General features: G+C 45.3%; 1 protein-coding gene and 1 long non-coding RNA gene across 3 annotated transcripts in view; one reads left to right on the top strand and one right to left on the bottom strand.

The window, feature by feature from the left end:
- The window catches only part of LOC143808282 (uncharacterized), a 37,983-nt gene extending 37,040 nt beyond the window's left edge, over positions 1 to 943 (bottom strand). Inside the window, exon 1 of the long non-coding RNA XR_013221917.1 lies at positions 857 to 943. This is a non-coding gene — a long non-coding RNA (uncharacterized LOC143808282). The remainder of the gene's footprint in view (positions 1 to 856) is intronic.
- Positions 939 to 19,239, top strand: part of RHBDD1 (rhomboid domain containing 1) — a 232,020-nt gene continuing 213,719 nt past the window's right edge. The window contains exon 1 of one of the 2 annotated variants that reach the window (XM_077290774.1): positions 939 to 1,093. The gene's annotated coding sequence lies outside the window, so the exon portion shown is untranslated. The remainder of the gene's footprint in view (positions 1,094 to 19,239) is intronic. The other variant, XM_077290775.1, reaches the window with a different exon arrangement.

The following is a 19,239-nucleotide window of genomic DNA, read 5'->3' as shown; positions in this document are numbered from 1 at the left end:
ATAGTGAAGAAACCTTTTCTTTATTCACTTAGAAAATGTGCTGTGGAGGGTGAAAACATCAGCAATAACAAAGAATAAAATGACTAAGGGTGCTTGGTAACCAGAAACGCGTTGATATCGCATTTTTTTCGTTGTTATTGCTGATGTTTTTATCCTCCACAGGGCACATTTTCTAAGTGAATAAGGAAAATTTTTTTTCACTATCTCGTTGAGCTGGATTCCGCATTTCATGGCCGGTGAGTACAGGGTTTATTATTTTATTGGCGCCAAACATTTTGATCAAGAAGGGGCTGTCCTAGTAGTGGACAACCCCTTTAGAATTGATTTGGTCACAAAAGGGGTTAAAATCCACTTGTGAAAACTGCAGTAGTGGTTTTTCTGCATGAACAGTGATGGTGTCACACACAGCCCCAGCAGGTGAGCGCATGGCAGGGTCCCCATGCTGTGTCCTCTGGATTAGACCCTGCTGCACTCTCCGCGGCGTTCTCTGTCACTCAGGGAATCCGACTACGACATCTGACTACGACATCTGACTACGACATCTGACTACGACATCTGACTACGACATCTGACTACGACAAGCGCCTGATCTTACCCACTTTGTGTGACTGCTGGGAATTCTGTGCCTGCCACCTTAGTTCTACACGCACTCCTTTCTCTAATAGACCAGTCCCTGTCACCATCCTGGTACCTTTCCTCTTCTCCGTCCACCATGTTCTCTCCACATTACCCTGTCTGTCGCTATTCTTACCCTAAGTGGTTACACGTGTCCCCTGCAATATCATCACACCCCTGTCCTGCTCCTCCTGTCACCGCCCTCCATAGCACACCCTCTCTCCTCCCCAGCACTTATTACCATTGCCTCTGACTTCGTCCTCAGTTGTTTCTTCCCTGCACCAGCAGCACGCCCTGACACGTCACACCAGCCAACACCACATCGTGCCCCTAGTAACCGGAGTGACGTATAACCGGCGTCCTGCATCACTTCCGGCCCTCAGCCTTCTGAACATGCCGGAAGCGGGGCGTCCCTCACTACTCCACAGACATTGCTGTACACTAGTCACCACTGCGGAGCCCCATAAATAAAGTGCTGGTAAGCGTCACTCTGCCTGTATGCGCGCTTCCTTCTAGCTCCCCCTGGTGTCCCTCTGCTGCTGGCGCACGCTTCTGGTGGGTTACCTGACACACTGCCTGCAGTGAGGGCTGACTGTCCATGACTGCTGTGGTCAGTAATGTACTTTAGCTTGTGGTCCCTATGGGTGCAGTGATGTCTGTGGTATAGGAGGGGGCTACATACTATATACACACACTGGAGCCGGCCTCTCTGCAGGAACAGCATATGGGCCCTCTACAGGCCAGTAGCTCCTGATAATCCACAATTCCTCCTGCATTGGAGGTGACGATGGCCCCTTACCTCTGGCCCAGCTTGTACCCATGTGTGTATCCATATGTAATTAGCTACTGGCCCCGTTCCTCCCGGGTGGCGGGCATTTTTACTAGGGCATTTATAGTGACTTCAATAAAATGGCGCTGAAGACTGCGGTATGCGCATGTGCTGACTCTGGGGCCATTTCGTTGAAGTAATGTAATAAATACAATTATGTTAACAAAAACCAAAAGCACACATATTTGGTATCGCCTCCTCCGTGAGGACTCGCTCTATAAAGCTGTTCCACTAATTAACTTCTTCACTGTAAAAAAAAAAGCCCCAAAAACTATACTGTCATACAATCCGAATAAAATGCAATCAAATATTATAGCTCTTGAAATATGGGGATGCAAAAACTAGTTTTCGCAATAAAAAGCATCTTTTATTGTGGGACAGCAGCCAAACATAAAAGCCTGATATAAATCTGGTACTGCTGTAATCGCACCGACCTGAAGAATAAAGTCACCTAATCACTTATACTGCATGAGGAATGGTGTAAAAACAAAAAAAACAAAAACCTTCACCTGCTGTTCATTTTTTTTCATTTTGCCTCCCAAAGATCACAGTAAGGTTCGTCGCACATTTCTCCTGCGCTCTGCGCTGAACGCTTACACCGGGGCTTCCATGTAAATCTCTGAAATACGTGATTCAGAAAAAAAACCTTGATTCCCTATAACGATGCAGATGGAATCACTGTGGATGCCATAGGACCTGTGATACGGCGGTGTCCGTCTTTCTAGGATTTCATAAAAGTGCGGCACCCACAGTTTTGTGCAGTTCTGAAAAGAAGGAAACCGTGGAATAATGGCCAGACGGAGTCCAGAGTAACTCTGCTGCCTCATTATAGTGAATGGATCCCTTGGGGGTTTCATCTGTGAAGTCACTCGGAGAGTTAGATGGAAACCTCGTAGTAAGTGCTCAGCGTAGAGCGCCGGATAACTGTGATCATAAATGTTACGTAAATGTTCCCAACAAAAGCTTCCACTCAATCCACAAAAAAAGCAAGTCCCCACTCAGGTCTGTCATCTGTTAACGGAAATATAGGGGGCATCCGCGTTACTGGTAGCACAAAGGCTCTGGAAAAGGGAAATGGCTCCTCACCCGCCAAAAGAAATTCTTTGCTCCCAAATCCAAATGCCCCCCTCCCTTCTGAGAACCAGTGTGCCTAAACCACATTTAGTGCCCACATATTTGGTATTTCTTTACTGATGAGAGCCCGCCTAATTTACAGATGCTTGTCTCCGGAAGCACGAGCTGTGTATAATGTATTGGTCACTACAGCGTACTGGTCACTACAATGACAGTTTGCAATTTTCACTCCGCAACATCCACTGCTGCCTGTTTATGGAAAACACCCATGGAGTCCAAATCATCACTACATCTGTAGATAAATTCCCAAAGGGTTATAATTTCCAAAATGGGGTCACTTGGGGGGGAATTCTGCTCTTCTAGCACTTAGGGGCTCTTTATATGGAATCCACAATCTAGTCTAGGAAAATCTGCACTCCAGGAGGCAAATAGCGCTCTGTCCCTCCCGAGTCTCTCCGTATGGCTAAGTAGTACTGTACAGCCACATATGGGGTATTACCACGTTCAGTAGAAATTGTGGGACAAATTCTGGTGCCATTTTTACCCATTTCCCAGTGTGAAAATGTAAAACTTGGGGCTAACACACAATCTTGGTGGTAGAAATGAAAATTATTTTATCTTCACTGTTCAATGGTATAAAATTCTGTGACACGCCTGTGGTGTCAAGATAATCACTGCACCCCTAGATGAATTCATTGAGAGGTTTAGTTTGTAAAATGGGGTCAATATGGGGGTTCTGTTGTTCTGGCACCTCAGGGACTCTGCGAATGTAACATGGCACCCTCAAACAAGTGCAGCGAAATCTGCACTATAATATGGCGTTTCTTCCCTTCTGAGCTTTGCATTGTGCCTCAAAAGTAGGTTTCGATGACATATAGGGTATTGGTGAACTCAGAAGAAATTTTTACAACAAATTTTGGGGTCCATTTTCTCCTGTTACCCTTGTGAAAATACAAAATTTGAGGCTAAAAAGATTTTTGTGGGAAAAATGTGATTTTTTTCTTTTTAAATTTAACATTATAAACTTCTGTGAAGCACCTGTGGGTTCAAGGTGCTCAATACACATCTAGATAAGTTCCATAAAGGGTCTAGTTTTCAAAATGGTGTCACTTGGGGGGTTTCCACTGTGTAGGCACATCAGGGACCCTCCAAACGCGACATGACAACCACTAATCAAGCAAAGTTTACGGTCAAAAAGTCAAATGCTTCCCTTCCGAGCCCTGCTGTGTTCCCAAACAGTAGATTTCCCCCACATATGGGGTATCTGCATACTCAGGAGAAATTGCACAACAAATTGTGTGGTCCATTTTCTCCTGTTACCCTTGTGAAAGTAAAAAAAAAAATTAGGTGTAAAAGAATTTTTTTGTGAAAGAAAAGTAAATGTTTATTTCTTTCCTTCCACATTCCAATGATTCCTATGAAGCACCTGAAGGGTGAATAAACTTCATGAATGTGGTTTTGAGCACCTTGAAGGGTGCAGTTTTTAGAATGGTGTCATTTTTAGGTATTTTCTGTCATATAAGCACCTCAAAGTCACTTCAAATGTGAGGCGGTACCTTAAAAAAAAATAGTTTTGCAAATTTTGTTGTAAAAATGAGAAATTGCTGGTTTTAACCCTTATAACTTCCTAACAAAAAAAATGTTTCAAAAATTGTGCTGATGTAAAGTAGACATGAGGGAAATGTTATTTATTAACTGTTTTGTGTGATATAACTAGAGATGAATAAATATTTCAATGTTCAGTTCAGATTATAATCGCCAAATTTGCAATATTTGCCGATTTATTCGTCAAATATTTGCCAAACATAGCTGAATGCCATTCAAGTCAATGGGAGGCAAAAAACGAACACATGCATAACACCTTCTAACGGTCCCAAAAGCTGCCAAAACACATCAAATGAAGGACAGTTGCCTCAATTCACCAACAGTACACATTGTAGCATGGCACGACAGCAATCAGCCAGGAATGAGGTATCGTGGTCTGGGTTAGCATTTACAGCTTTCAATTGAACGTCAAAGTAAGGTGAGGTAGGGCCCTGATACCACATGCCACAGCTCAACCTGCTTTCAAGCTCAGCCACACTAAGGTAGCTCAGATAGCTGTTTCGTAGACTACTACTGTCAGAAAAATATAAGGATAGTAACACGGGTAGTTGACTTCAAGGAAGTGGAGACCTGACGGTCTTGGAGGTCTACTGCTGCAGGCAACACATAAAGGAGACCCAACTAGTAGTCTACACATTTACAGAAATTAGTGGCAGACACCAACAATGTGGCATCAATTGCTATAGAGTAGAACTAGTATAGTTGGGACCGACACCTTTTCCACTACAGCCAACTCAGCAGATGTAGACTGTAACGGGCAAGGTGCGATATCCTTCTGAAAGCTTGGAGGGGCATAACTAGGTGGTTTACCAATCTCAACTCTGATAAGTGGCAGCAGGCAGAAACGGCGACCCTAGGAGGCCCAAGGATGTGGCAACAGGTGCTACTCCATGGCTGACCTACAGAAGGTGGCAGCTGACGCCCTACAGCGGGTAGGCTGCTACTGCCCGAAGGAAGGATGAAGAATACAGGCTGGCATTATAGGGACTCTGAATCCATGGGTGTAGATGGGACTGACTGAGGAACAGAAAAGCACTGGCAGCTGCAGCCTGTACCGGGTATTAGACAGATGGGCACTGGCAGGTGCGATCTGGACTGGCTGATGGACAGAAGAGCACAGACAGGGTAGACAAGCAGATGGGTGAACCTGGGGAATCTGACAACTAGCAGGCATGCAAGGCAAACTAACAACGTAGCTCGGGCACCTCCATATTGGAGGAGAAGCTTTAAATAGAAGGTGTTGCCCAGCTATAGGATGGGAATACCTTAGGTTGACATCGGCGGTCCCTTTAACAGGGAGCGCTTGCGTGCCCTAAGCATAATGTCCGGTCCTACAACTGAAACTTGGCGGACACCGACACATAGGGGTCGAGATGAGGTGGTGTGTGAGTGGGAGACACTGAATGTCCTGTCTATTAGGATCGAGGAGGGCCAAGTCTGCAATATCAACAGAACAGAAAGTCTGTAGTAAGAGGGAATGGTCCACTGTGTCAAAGGCAGATGCCAGGAAAAGGAGGAGGTCAATTGGCAATTTCAGTGTAATGGTGCGGTCTGAAGCCAGATTGTTAGCGGTCAAAAAGGGGATCAAGAGGAGAGGAGAGGTGGGAAGACAATTCAAAATGCACGTGTTGTTCCAGTACTTTGGAGGCATAGGGGAGAAATGATATGGGGCGATAGCTAGACACAGAGGATGTTTCAACGGTGAGCTTTTTAAGGACGGGAGTGATCAAGGTATGTTTCAATCAGGAGGGAAGACACTAGTGATGAGCGAGTGTACTCGTTGCTCGGGTGGTCTCCGAGTATTTGTAACTGCTCGGAGATTTAGTTTTCCTTGCCTCAGCTGCATGATTTACAGCGGATAGACAGCTTGAATATATGTGGGGATTCCCTAGCAACCAGGCAACCCCCACATGTACTCAGGCTGGCTAGCAGCCGTAAATCATGCAGCTGCGTCAACAAAAACTAAATCTCCGAGCAGTTACAAATACTCGGAGACCACCCGAGCAACGAGTACACTCGCTCATCACTAGAAGACACCAGTTGTTAGTGACAGGTTGAAGAGGTGGTTAGGCTTGGGATTAAGACTGTGGTAAGGTTTGGAATGAGGTGGGACGTTATTGTATCAGGTTCACAGGTGATGAGGCAAAGTCTTCAGCTGAATTGAGAGGAGAGGGAGGGGGAGCTGGTGGAAGCAGGAGAGAATTGAAAGTACTGAATAGCTGTTTAGGGTTGTAAGACAGGTATGATACGAGGCAAGAGAAGTCAGTTTGTTTTTTTGCAGTGAGCAATTGCGCAGCATTTTTACAACTTCTCTTACTGGACGGGCTACTCCACTCCGTTTCTTTGTCAGCCGTACAGCGGTATGCTTTGTAGATCAGGGCCAGAAAAAACATGTTCTCCAGCAGATTGCAAGCGCTGCATGAAGTGGCTTCTGCTCCTTTTCCTCCACCTTAACATCACACACAGTACAGTGTGGGGGCACCCCAATTACCCTTGTTTTCCCCCCACATCACAACTCTCCAACCTCCCAACCGACTGTTAGGAACCACAGATAGCTGACTCAGCAGATTTGTTCACACATTGTATGCCATGGGTATCGGAAGTGTATTCCAAAGATGCAAAGACTCAAGAGGAGGAAATCATCTGCACCGATAGCCAAATTTTTTCTCATGGCCGGACGAAGTTTGGTCCGCGCATAATCCAAACCCTTGTCAACAGATGTTAACCGCGTTGGGTGAAGGTGATCCATTCATGACGAGACTCAGATACTTGAGGCACCCGCGGAGCTGTACTGTGCTGTCAGGGCAGGAAGAGGAGGGTGACTCGGCGAGGAGTGAGAGAACAGAGGGGATAATGATGCGGTAGTAGATCACACTTGGTGTAAACCCAGAGGCATGCAGCTGAGTTGCTCAGCAGAGGAGGAGGAAGACGAGGAGGTTACGTAGACACCGAGTTATGCAACCACGATAACCAATGCATCCTGAGCCCCAACTAGCAGTGGACAGCAGAATTTGCGGTTCTGTAGTTGCCTAGTTGAGTCTGTTTTTCAGACTCGCAAAAATTTAAAAACTCATTTTATCTGTCAACTTTTTAAAAAATGACATGGTAGACTGAAAAGAAAATTAAATAATTTCAGTACTACATTCCTGAACTGGCACATTCGCGATCAACATGCGTTAATCTCGTAATGTAACTATGCTAAAATGCACCCCATCAACCGCATCTTCTGATACTTCCTCCACCCTCACCGCGTCAAGTGTTGTCACACAGTTCTCCGGCCGCAGAACCTCCATTTGTTTACCCCCTATAGTTGGGGTGACTGAGAGCCTGTCAGCTGATACGGAAGTGGACATGCCTGCTGTTTTTGACTGATCTTACATACTAAGTACACCCCATCTTTCTCAATCCATCGTAACATCTCCGCCTGCACCTCTCTCACAGTCCAGCTTGTTGTGTTCATCCTACTCCACCCTGTGTAAGCACAGCAGCGAGCCCTTTCACATGGCAAAGCTAACAGCTTGAACTTCACCATCTTCAATCTACTAATAATAATATAACACCTAGAAGCGATAAGCCTTACATATGATCACAAAGTGATCCCTTCATCCATAGACATACAACCCATAGAGAACAATAAAGGAGCGATATGTTTAAATGTTTATGTTTTTTGCTAATAATAATATTCTTTATATATCGCAAACATATTCCGCATAGCTTTATAAGTTAGCCGTTCATATAAAACAGTCAAATTACCAAGATAAAATAAACAAAGCTCTTCAGAGCTTACAATCTACAATGAGGTAGGTGGTGAGGTGATCACACCAATTACAGGTGCTTATTTACAATGATGGTACAACCATCTTGAGGAAATGGGGGGTAGATAAAGGCTGCATGAGCGTTTTGGATACGGTTGAGTTTGACGGCGAATTATGTTCAGAGAAGTAGAGAATAAGCTATATATACATAGGACTTTGATTAGGGAATGTGATAGGCCGCCCTAAACAGATGTTTTTAGGGAGCCACTAAAAATGTCTAAGTTGTGGTTATACTCCTAATTTCATGGGGGACAAAGGGTAAGAGGTGTGTTATCTAGGTAGGAGATTGAACTGAGTCAGACAAAGTCCAGATCAGGGGTGTTACCGTCTTTGTGTTTCTCAGGGTTTGAAAGTTGTGAGAAGTCACAAGAAGTGGGTAGAGATAGACCTGGGATGCAGTTGCGGAGGTGGGGCTGTTGAAGTCTCCCAGAATAAGGGTTGGCAATTCTGAGAACATGAAGTGTGGCAGCAATGCATAAAAGTGGTCAAAGAAGTTGGAGGGTGATCCTGGGGGCCGGTATATGAATGCTCTTCTGAGGGAGAGGGGATGGAACACACTGATGGTGTGAACCTCAAAAGAAGGATGGTGTCCAATTGGCCTGTATTTATTTGTTTTGTTAAAAAATAGGATTGTTGTTGGCAGCGAGGAGTGTAGGGTTATCGTGGAGTTAGCAGTGATATGGCGGGATATACACATTCCATGTGTTCTAATCTAGAGTTGAATAAGCCATACGCCCCCTACTACTTTTCTGAGAACTAATTATTTTGAACAGCCTGCGACCTCCTCGGATGATCGTCGCCCAATCGTGTCATTGGATGATAGGGGCCAGCTGAGAGCTATTTGCTACAAAGATCACAGCGCTTGTTTCTGTATGACTCACAGCCTGTGATCTCTGTAATTGTTGCATGGCCACTCCAATCTGTTGGCCACGGAAATGCGGCCTTTTCCTATCGCCACGACAGCACCCCTACGAGAGAGGGGATCCGCCCACCATCTGGACAGGAACCTACAGGATTTAAAGGGGTGGTCCCCCTCACCACTCCAGTTTGAGTTCCTGTCCTAGATGGGAACACAGGAGCTGAAAGCAGGAAGGTTCCTACCCGGGTCCTCAGCCTCTGCGCGGTGTCTGTGGGAACAGCAGAGACGGGGTCGCAGGAAGCAGCGTCGGGGGTGTCCTGCGTGCAGACCCCCCCCTCATCTGGGCACATGGAGCGCGTCCCAGGAATCGGGCAGTGCCATCCTGGTCCGCAGATCAAGCGCGCGGTTCAGCGTTCTCACCGGCCCTGGTGAACCCGGAAGTAGTTGTTACACTTCCGGGGTAAGCCGGGGGAGGAGTGCGGCTGCGGCTATGAAAGACCGGCGGCTATGGAATGCCTCGTGCGGCAAGATGTCCTCAGTAGGGGACACAGAGCACCCTCAGGGAGAGGTGTCAGAGCAGCGCAGCAAGAGCGGTAGTGGCCGCTCAGGAAGTAGCAGCAGAGTGGTACGGGGGCAGCGGCAGGGGAGCGCCCCAGCGTCACAGATGGATTCTTCTCCTCCAAAACCGGTATTCACTGGATCAGCCTTATGGTGAGTGTTAACAATACACCTGATGCTGATATGGTCCGTTATTTGTGCTTTGTTTTAGGGTAAAACTAAATCTAAGCATAAGCAATGTGCTTTATGCACGACTCCAATGCCGGATAGTTATACTAAAAGGCTTTGCCAGACTTGCATCTGTCGGACCTTAGAGGAAGAAGCTCCCCTTCGTTCATCAGACCTCAGAGCGGTCATCAGGGAGGAGATAAGTTATTCCCTTAGAGGCAGCCACCATGAGAGGTCGGTCAGGGACGTATCTCCTGGATCTAGCCCGTCCCTGCAAGAGGGTGAATGTTCTCGCTCCTCATCACCATCCTCCTCAGATGAAGAGGGAAGGCCATGTTTTTCAGTTGAAAATATGGATGTATTAGTCAAAGGGGTTCGAGCGACCATGGGGGTTGCTGAGAACAAAGAACCAAGATCTGCGCAAGACATAATGTTTGCAGGCTTGTGCCAGAGAAGTCGTAAGTCATTCCTGGTAGTAGATACAATTAAAAACCTTATTAAACAGGAATGGGCTAAACAGGACAAAGGATTTTTGCCATCATCTGCAAAGAGAAGGTATCCCTTTGACGACAATGACTTAGCGGAATGGACAAAAGTCCCTAAGGTGGACGCGGCTGTGGCCTCTACATCTAAAGCAGGTACCTTACCTCTGGAGGATCTAGGTCTTTTGAAAGATCCGTCGGATAGGAAGGCGGATATGTTTTTGAAAAAGGTGTGGGAATCAGCGTCTGGAGCATTCAAACCGGCGATCTCTAGTACTTGTACAGCTAGATCTGTTATGGTTTGGATAACCCAGCTGGAGGAACAGCTGAAATCCAAAGTGCCTAGAGACAAAATACTGAACTCCCTATCTCAGATACGTGAGGGGGTGGCGTATTTGGCAGATGCATCAGTGGATTCTCTGAAACTTGCAGCCAGATCTGCAGGTCTCTCGAACGCTGCTCACCGAGCACTATGGCTTAAGACCTGGAAGGGGGATGCTCAGGCAAGAGCTAATCTATGTGCTATTCCATGTAGGGGTAAGTACCTGTTTGGCCCGCTTTTGGATGACATCCTGGCGAAAGCTGAGGATAGGAAGAAAGGTATTTCTAAAGTTTTCAATCCTACCTTTAGGAATACCTTCAGGAGACGCTTCCCATACCGAAGACCTTACCAAAATCGAGACTGGGAATCGACGGAGCCGAAGAAGAAAGGTTCGGACTTTAATACCTCGTCATCTTCCTCAAGACGTAGAAGAAATTACCGTTAATACAGGTCTCCCAGTAGGGGGCAGGTTAAAGCACTTCTATACTCAGTGGGCCAGAATAACTTCCAGCAATTGGGCTCTGGGTATAGTTAAATCGGGGTTGAAATTAGAATTCCAGGAAAGACCTTCTAACTTTTATATTTTGACTGCCCCTGATTCCTTAGACCAACAGAAAGCACTAGAAAAAGAGGTTCAAATGTTAAGACAAAAGGAGGTTATAGTAGAGGTTCCAAAAGATCAGCAGGGGGAAGGGTTCTATTCCCCTTTATTTTTGATCTCCAAACCAGATGGATCCTTTCGAACCATCATAAATTTACGGAGATTGAACAAGTATATACAATACCATGCCTTTAAAATGGAATCTATTAAAACGGCGACCAAACTTCTTTTTCCCAGATGCTATATGACAGTCCTGGATTTAAAAGATGCATATTACCATCCGCCCATTCACAAGGATCATCAACAATACCTCAGAATGGCGGTGCGCTTAAACGATCAGGTCAGACACTTTCAGTTTACTGCAATGCCATTTGGTCTGTCTATGGCACCGAGTGTGTTTGCTAAGATCGTGGCAGAAGTGATGGCCCATGTCAGAGAACAAGATACATTAATTATACCCTACTTGGATGACTTCCTGGTAGTGGGAAATTCGTTTTTTCAGTGTAGAAGGCGCCTAAAACATGTAATATCTTCCTTACAGGACTTGGGTTGGCTAGTCAATCTAGAAAAATCAAGACTAGAACCATCAACGACTCAAACTTTCCTGGGTATTCTGCTAGATTCGGAAAATCAACTGTTTTCTTCCAGAAGAAAAGAAGCAGAGGATTGTGCACAAAGTCAGTACTGTGACAAAAAAACCAGATCTGACTTTGAGAGACGCAATGTCCCTTTTGAGATCCTTAACATCTTGCATACCAGCCGTCCAGTGGGCTCAATTCCACACTCGAGTACTGCAGACCCAAGTCTTAGATGCAGAAAGGAGTCTTCAAGGTCAGCTAGGCGGAAGACTCAGGCTTTCCACCACCACTCTGGACAGTCTGAAATGGTGGCTACATATGGAGCGTTTGGGAAAAGGGGTACACTGAAGTATAGTACCAGAAAACACGGTCACAACCGATGCCAGTCCAATAGGATGGGGAGCTCATATAGGAGATGTATGGACTCAGGGAAAATGGTCTCTCTAAGGCTAGGTTCCCATTGCGTTAATGGGATGGCGCTAACTGACAGCGTTGCACGGCGAAAATGTCGCAATTAACGCCGTGCAACGGGTCCGTTAGCGCACCCATTGACAGCAATGTAAATTTAGCCTGCAGCGCATCACTAGCGCGTGCCTTTTTCGGCTCGCGCTAGTGATGTGCCGTTCTTCTGTGACGCGCCTCGGACGCTGCTTGCAGCGTCCGCGGCGCGCCCGAGGTCCGTTCCCCGCTCGGACGTTAACGCGACCCCTGAACGCGGCCCCTAAATAAACATTGCGTTAGCGCAATCCGCTAGCGCTAGCGCTAAACGGATTGCCCTAACGGAATGTGAACCTAGCCTTAGAGGCCCAAGAATCCTCAAATTGGAGGGAGATTACGGCAGTAAAAAAGGCTCTAATCAGGTGGCTACCATCTTAGCGGGATTCACATGTAAGGGTCTAGTCAGAGAACACAACAGTAGTAGCATATCTCAACCATCAAGGAGGGACAAGATCAAGGTCTCTAATGAACACCACAACAGACATACTCGACATAGCCAAAGCTTACTTTCGCTCTCTTTCAGCCGTGCACATTCGAGGAGAGCTCAACACAGAGGCAAATTACCTCAGCCGTCATTCTCTTCGTCAGGGAGAATGGGTTCTAAGTCGTCGGGTATTCAAACAGATAGTAGACCTGTGGGGGTTACCTGATATAGACCTGTTTGCAACGAGAGAGAACAGACAGACCAGGAAGTTTGCTTCGCTTCGGGTAGCAGACAAACCCTGTGTAATAGACTCCCTTCAGATTCACTGGGATTTCCCTCTGGCATATGCATTTCCCCCAATGTGTCTGATCCCTATAGTCCTCAGAAAGATCAGGGAGGAGAGGGCGAGAGTGATCCTGATTGCCCCCTTTTGGCCCAGAAGGGCATGGTTCTCTGTACTCAGGGCAATGTCTGTGACTGACCCCTGGGTATTGCCTGTGAGTCCGGAACTTCTGGTTCAGGGTCCATTCCGTTACCCCAATGTGGAATCCCTGCATCTGACGGCGTGGAATTTGAGAGGGAGTTATTGAAGAGGAAAGGGTTTTCAGACGCTTTGATATCTACACTTTTAAATAGTCGAAAAGAAGTTACCACTAAAATTTACTATAAAACCTGGAAAAAGTTCCTTGCCTTCTACCAACATCCCTTTTCGGGCAAGGTTCCAATTCCGGCTATTCTAGAGTTTTTACAAAAGGGCAGAGAATTGGGTTTAGCGGTAAATACCCTTAGAGTCCAGGTATCAGCCTTGGGGGCATTATATAACAGCGATGTGGCGGGAAATAGATGGGTATCTAGATTCATTAAGGCCACCGAACGTAGTAACCCGGTTTATGTACCTAAACTACCACCATGGGATTTAAATTTAGTGTTGGATGCTTTAACAGAACCCCCATTTGAGCCATTAGATTCTGTCTCCATTAAAAATGTAACTTTAAAAACAGCCTTCCTAGTGGCACTGACTTCCGCTAGGAGAGTGAGTGATTTGCAAGCATTGTCGATAGACCCCCCTTATTCGATGGTCTTTCAGGATAGAATAGTGTTAAAACCAGATCCAGCATATCTACCAAAGGTAGCTTCCAAATTTCATAGAAGTCAGGACATTTTCTTACCATCATTCTGTGACAATCCAGTCTCAGCAGAGGAGCAGAAATGTCAAATGCTAGATGTTAGAAGAACAGTGTTAGAATACTTGCACAAAACAGAACCGTGGAGGCAGAGTAGGGCTCTGTTTGTTTCCTTTCAGAACCCAAGGAAAGGGGCGAGTGTAACAAAAGCGTCTATCGCCAAATGGATAAGAAATGCGATATATTTGGCTTATACGACCAAAGGTCAGACACCACCAGAAGGCATCAAGGCCCACTCCACTCGAGCCATGGCCTCATCCTGGGCGGAAAGAGCGGACGTCTCCATAGACGTAATATGTAAGGCGGCAACTTGGTCATCTCCTTCCACCTTTTATAGACATTACCGTCTTGATCTATCATCAATGGCCAATTTAGATTTTGGCCGTTCAGTACTTAGTGCTGTAGTCCCTCCCAGGTGATTGATCTTTGAAAATCTCTCGTAGGGGTGCTGTTGTGGCGATAGGAAAACCGGTCTTTACTTACCGGTAATAGGATTTTACAGAGTCCACGACAGCACCCGCACATTCCCCCCGTAGTTAATCACTGGTTTCTGCACCCTTTGGAAAGTGTGCTTTTTAAATTATCACTGTTTAGAAGGTGATGGTATTTAATAATGTTTAAGTATTTATGATTGTGTACTAACTCAATGGCGGTTTCCCTTATACTCTGAAACACAAACTGGAGTGGTGAGGGGGACCGCCCCTTTAAATCCTGTAGGTTCCTGTCCAGATGGTGGGCGGATCCCCTCTCTCGTAGGGGTGCTGTCGTGGACTCTGTAAAATCCTATTACCGGTAAGTAAAGACCGGTTTCCGCCTTGTGGATACAGACGGTTTCTGAAAACTGATGGCCGTCGCAGTTCCCCAGTACCAGTTGCCCAGTCACTATAACTTTTCTAAAAAATATTTGCCTGTGCTATAGCAGCAAGTTGCAGACAACACCCGTTCTATGTCTGCCAGGGTGCATTTCAACACTGACACCTGGACGAGCAAGCATGGACATTGGAGTTCGATGACTGGACACTGGGTGACTCTGGTGGCTGTAGGGGCAGTTGGGGAAAGGACTGCTCCACAATTCTTGCAATCCCCAAGGCTTCCAGGGTGCTTGGGGATGGAGAACTAAACCACTACATAAGATGTATAACTAAACTACTAGACAACAGGTGTTGGAGAACTAAACGGCTTTGATTGCAGAAAAAGAAATTAAACACCAAAACATGGAGGACTAAACTAATAGACAACAGAGGTTGGATAACTAAACTAGTACACACCAGGGGATGGTGAATTAAAGCAGTAGACACAAAGGTGTCACTAGACAACAAGTCTTGGAATCCCCATGGCTAGCAGAACAAACCTCTGTATGTATCAGTTCCTCCAGTGCTTCTGTCTCCACCTCCTCTATGGCCTCTACCTGCTTCCCTCAACCTCTGCCAAAGTCCAAGGCTGGAGGCTAATAAGTGCTCAGAGCCAGCACGCATTACGCTCATACATGCTTCATGCTTAAATGACACCTAGTTCCCTAGTGGGACTTTTAAAATGCAGTTCTCTCGTGTTTTTTTACCCGTTTTATCCATATTTATAGTCCCTACTCCTCTCCCCAATGTTTCAACTCAGAATCACCTCCACCTTTTTCCAATATCCTTTTCACCTCTTTCACACACACCCTTTTAATTTCAATTTATAGTCAACAACCTATCCTCTCCCATCCCCTTTCTGACTTGAATCTAGCACCCTCACCCATGGTGACCACGTCTACTGTAGTCCAATCTCCCCTTTAACCTCGCCTTCTTTCTGTGCCCATCTAAGATTTGTCTTTCCTCCTTTATTTTATGCAATTCATGTTTATCGATTGTATGGTTAATTTCAAATTAATTAGGAGTCAGTCTCAGGCAGGATTTGAAACCACGATCTTGGAAAGTGGAAACCTTTACCACTCAGCCACCACTGTATTTGACAGTTTTCCTGTGAGTGGGACTATTACCTGTGTTTTTAATCATTCAAACAATGTTGGAGACAATCAGGCGGCATGTGGTGGTGCACCTAGTTCTGCAGCGGTACGTATTTGCAGCGGTTTGCGAGTTCTAGTACTTCATGGTGCATGCAACAAACTAAATAATATCTCTAATTTGCCTAAAAGATAAAGGATCAATAATCTTACACTCTGCAGGGATTACGTCTGCTATTTAGAACTTGAAAATGTTCATCATTTAAACAGATAACTGACAAAAGGGGTTAAGAACAAATGGAGTTTTGAACTCAGTAATTACCTTTTGATGTCAAAGAAAAATGGAAGTCACTTCAACAGGAGTAAACCTTGCCACATACTTGCATCTGTGCGCTTAGCAAGCACAACACTTTTCTCCTTTGCTGGCAGCAACCATCCGGCTGGCAGGGCTCATACTCACCTGCGAGAAACTCGGATGAGTCTCGCATGTCAATACCTGGCACTGCACCCGGCACTCAGATCGGAGCGTGCGGCCGCATAGGAATTATTAACATGCGAGAGTCATCTGAGTTTGTCGCAGGTGAGTATGAGCCCTAAAAGTGTAAACAGCACCAAAATAAATAGTAAGATCCGACGCAGAAGCCCACAAGGCAGCACTTTCAAGCTTGGATGAGACCTACTTCCTTCACAGAACTTTTAAAATGTGCTTCTTTATTTATTTTTTTTAACCCGATTAAAAAGTTGTTAGGCAAAGCAAGGGGTGTTGATCGTACAACTTGCTCACTGACTTGCTGGGGGCTGCAAACTGGCACGCCATTTTCCTTTTTTTCTGGAGCCAATCCTACTAGTAAAACCCAATGGGCCAACCTCAGAAGCTTTCATGGGGAGAGGTCATATAGCTCGTGCGCCACTTAGGAGATTCCCTAGTGAGACTAGCTTTTCAACCACAGGAAAAAAGGCAAGCATTCCTCTTTCCATTTCTTTTAGAGCAAATGTTGAAGTTTAGTTGTAAAATGCACTAAAAAAGGAAACTTGAAAAAACAAGGCTCTAATTGCAGAACCACTCCGAGAAGCGGAGAGTACATGTAGCTCGTGTGCCAATTGCACACCCAGTTGATGTCGGCATCCTTAGTGGGACTTTTAAAATGTTAACAGTTTAGTTTTTTAACTAGAGGAAAAAAGTCAAACTTGACGTGCTCGCTGATGGGTTGGCGCTCCTACCTGACACTCCACTTTCCCTTTTCTCATAATTTGACTTCCCTACTTGAAATTTGGTTGTAAACTACACCAAAATACTACACCAAAATATGATTGTTTGTTTTTTAATAAGAGGCAAAAGACGTCAAGCCGATACAAGAGGAGTCTAACTTTCGATATGCTATATCACGTGCTGGTGCTCTGTCCCAGGATGTCACTTTCACTTTCTTTTAATGCTGACCTTCCTACTTTAAATTTCATTGTAAAACGAACCAAAATAAGGGAATGGTAAACTCCAAGGCTCCAGTCGCAGAAGCGCTCAGAGAGGTAGAGCACATTTAACTCGCACATCAATTGCATATCCTGCTGATGTTGGCTTCCGTAGTTGGACTTTTAAAATGTTAACTGGTTAGTTTTTTTAACTAGGGGAAAAAAAAATGCAAACCAGTACAAGGGGAGTCATACTTGTGACGCACTGGTTCTCCTATTTGACACGCCTCTTTCCCTTTTCCCCCTATTTGACCTTCCTACTTGAAGTTTAGGTGTATGTCCAGGGCTCCAGCCTCAGAAGTACTTAGTGAGGGAGAGCGTATTTACCTTGTGCGCCACATTAGACATGGGCTTCCCTAGTGGGACTATTAAAGGGAACCTTTCAGATCCCCTGTGTCCCGAGAACCACCACCAGTTGTGTCTGCATATATAAACACCCTGCCTAACAGTCCCTGTATTACAGTACACACACAAGCAGATCTTTGCAAAAAGTATTTCGAAAGTCTGTTTATGATATATAAATGAGGGCTTTGAATAGCTGAGAGGGGAGTTATAATCCCTAGACTAGTCGGCCCCCTTAGCATGTTATCACGCCCCTGTGGGCTTCATAACATAACTTACAAGTGCTAACGTCACCAGTAGCGCTATACTTACCTCGCACATGTGCACAGCTTTTCCCCTCTGAAGCCTGGTGTACACGTGCAGTCTCTGTACTTCCGATTATGAGAGGGGAAGAAGCCGTGCAAGGTGCAGTAAGTATAGCGCTACCGGTGACTTCGCCACTTGTAAGTTATGTTACAAAGCCCACAAGGGCATGATTATGTGCTAAGTGGGCCGAATAGTCTGGGGACGATAACGTCTCCTCGACTAGCCGAAGCCCTCATTTACATATCATAAACAGACTTTAGAAATACTTTTTCTAAATATCTGTTTGTGGGTTTTTTTAAACTCTTTTTATTGAAAGATTCTGCAGGATAAGATTACAAACATATAACAATGCAGTGTAAAGTCAGAATGACCCATATAGTCATTTCCCACAATAACATTACACTTTCAATAATAGAATAAACAAGTAAAGAAAACACGAAAGCAAACAAACAAAATGGAACATAGCATATTAAAGTAATGTCCATTACAAAGCACTGCACATCAAATTAATAGGTTCAGAATTCAGCACTCGTACCAGGTCGGGTCATGAAAAAGCAACACACTCCTCTAGTCTACACACCAACATTTTCATGTACTGGAAGGGACATGCATCAGGGATTGTGTCGTGAGATAGATGAAGTCATGGCACTAGGGGAGAGGTGCGTTAAGGGTGAATCACACCATCTCCCCCATATCTTATGGAACTTCTAGGGACATCCTCTATTTCTATATCATTTGTTCTCATATGGTATTATATCATTCACCATTTTTTTCCATTGTTTAATAGTAGGAGGCTTCCTCCCCATCCACCTCAATGCTATTGCTTTCCTAGCCATAAATAGAACTTTCCAGAGAAATATTCTATCATAATGCACCCACATGCACCCTCTCTCTTCATCCACAATTCCCAGGATGCACAACGTATCCATTGTGTTTAATGTAATAGAGGGATCTGTTTTGTAGGGTATTTACATATGCAGACACAACTGCTGGAGGTTCTGGGGCACGGGGGACCTGACGGGTTCCCTTTAAAATATTTATAGGCTAGCTTTTTAACAAGAGGAAAAAATGCAATTAGACACTGTGGGAGCTAAAGTTTTGATGTGCTCCCTGACATGTTAGCGCCCCTACCCGGCACACCACGTTCCCCTTTTTTTTTTTTTCTCTCGCTGTCTTTCTTCCTACTGGAAGTTTTGCTGTACACTGGTCCAAAATATGGAAATAGAAAATCCAAGACTGCAGGCTCAGCATGGCAGCTTGCATTTAACTTGTTTGCCACTTGCACAGCCTGATGATTTGACTTTCCCAATTGGAACGTTTGCAATTTTTATGGGCTGGTTTTGATAAACAGATGAATAAAACATTAAGGCCACAAGGGTAGTCTAACTGGCGACACGCTAGCTGATGTGCCGACACTCCTACCCAGCACACCACTTTCCCTTTCCTTTAGAGGCGACCTTCCTACTTGAAGTTTAATTGTAAAATGCACCAAAATAAAGAAACGGTAAAATCCAAGGCTCCAATCAGAGAAGCACTCAGAGAAGCAGAGTGTATTTAGCTCATGCGCCAG

The sequence above is a fragment of the Ranitomeya variabilis genome, chromosome 2 (assembly GCF_051348905.1).
Source record: "Ranitomeya variabilis isolate aRanVar5 chromosome 2, aRanVar5.hap1, whole genome shotgun sequence".
Taxonomy (NCBI): domain Eukaryota; kingdom Metazoa; phylum Chordata; class Amphibia; order Anura; family Dendrobatidae; genus Ranitomeya; species Ranitomeya variabilis.
The sequence above is the reverse complement of the archived record's forward strand: the minus strand, read 5'-3'. Positions and strand labels throughout refer to the sequence as shown.